Source organism: Macaca nemestrina, chromosome 9 (genome assembly GCF_043159975.1).
Source record: "Macaca nemestrina isolate mMacNem1 chromosome 9, mMacNem.hap1, whole genome shotgun sequence".
Classification (NCBI taxonomy): domain Eukaryota; kingdom Metazoa; phylum Chordata; class Mammalia; order Primates; family Cercopithecidae; genus Macaca; species Macaca nemestrina.
In genome coordinates this window covers 10072732-10074435 of record NC_092133.1, presented here as the reverse complement: position 1 = coordinate 10074435, position 1704 = coordinate 10072732, and positions in this window count along the sequence as shown.

Genomic DNA, 1704 nt, shown 5'->3' with positions numbered 1-1704 from the left:
CAAAATGGTACAATACGGCGTCTACAATGTGCTTGGTACTATGTGAGGGAGATACTTAAGTATAATGAGGTCCCTACCTTCAGGGGATAGAGTCAACCACATCCTTGCTTGGCTTACTTTATCTAGTGGCTTGAGGCCCAGGAATGTCCAGTCACCACTGGCCACACTGGGAGGCTCCAGGATAGGGCTGTCTGTGTCCAGGACAGGGACCTGAGGTTGCTGACATGCTGCAGGGGGCCACTGCAGGGCAGTGTCTCATAGAGTTGAAGGGGGCTGCAGGGGCTCTGAGAGCTGCCCCTGTCTGTCCATCCCCACCCCTTCCCCACAGAGTCTTGGTTGAGAACAGAAGGGCCACAGTCCCTGCACATTTTCCTGAGGATAGGCAGGGGTACCCTGTGTCCAGGGTCTCTGTGGCCTGGACCAGGCCTGCCATCTGGCACCCTCCCCATTTTCTGAAGAGTTCTGGCACGTTATGTCAGGCAGGTCCCTCATAAACTAGAATGTGCTGCCTCACCAGTCTCAGGGCAGATGGGTGTGTGGCTTCAGGGCTGCAGAAGGCAGCTGCTGGAACTGGGAGCAGGACAGCAGAGTATCCACCACACCAGGGCTGCTATCTAGGCTGGTTGTGGACAGCCTGGCATGCCCAGGTGGGAGCAGTCAGGGTCAGATAAAGGCCTCTCCCGGCTGGAGAGATGCCCAAGGGATGTTACAGAGAGCCTCGGGGTCCCTGCAGCAGGCTCAGGATACAGTGGAAGCTCTGGCTGTAGGGCGAGGGGAAGAAGGTACTGTGAATCGAGTAACCCCAGTCGTGTAGCAGCTGTTCTTGGGACAGGCAGGCTGGGACACTCATGTCAAGGTCTGCCAGGATAGCATGCAGGCGGGGACAGGTGGCACTGGGGCGTGAAGGTGTCCAGGCATCCCTTCCTTTTCTCAGAGAGATTTCCTTGACTCAGCCTGTCTTTGACACACACGGGGGGATGGAGGATGATGGGGGAAGGGAGCGACAGTGAGCCAATCACCCTGCACCAGAGCCTTCAGGGCTGGTTCCCTCCGAGCCTGTAAGTGTGAGTGTGTGTGCGCGAGTGTGTCTGTGTGTGCACCAGTGGGGATTTCCGTGATAGAAGCAGCCAGATTCCAGAGACAGAGAGAAGAGGAGGGGGAAGAACGAGAGGGGGGAGAAAATTGGGGGTGGGAGAGACAGACGGAGAGAACAGCGCGGGGGGGGGCGGGGAGAGGGAGAGAGGTGGAGGGGAGAGCAGAGAGAGAGCGCGAGTGAGAGAGCAGAGAGGGAGGAAGAGAGAAAGCAAGAGAGCGGGAGGGTGCGCGGAGCGGAACGGAGACAGAGCTCGCGGGGATGGGGTGAGAGCGGGAGGAAGCAGAGGCAGAGGCGGAGCGGGGGCGCAGGTGCCTGCAACCCAGGATCCCGGGGCACTAAAGGCTTCGGCTTCGGTCGCGCGCTCAGTCGCTGGCCCAGAGGTGCAGCGAGGGGGGCCGGGGTTCACTGCTGCGCGCCAGGTGCCTGCCCGGGAGGCGGCGCGGGGCTCCGGGGTGGCTGCGCGCCCAGACGCCTGCCCGGGAGGCTGCCCGAAGCTCCAGGGTGGCCGCTCGCCCTCCGGGGAGCCATGGCGGCTGGGGCCGGGGGTCGCCGGGCGGCGGCGGCGGCGCCGAGGGGCTGAGCCGGCCGCGGGCTGCGCTATGGCGGCG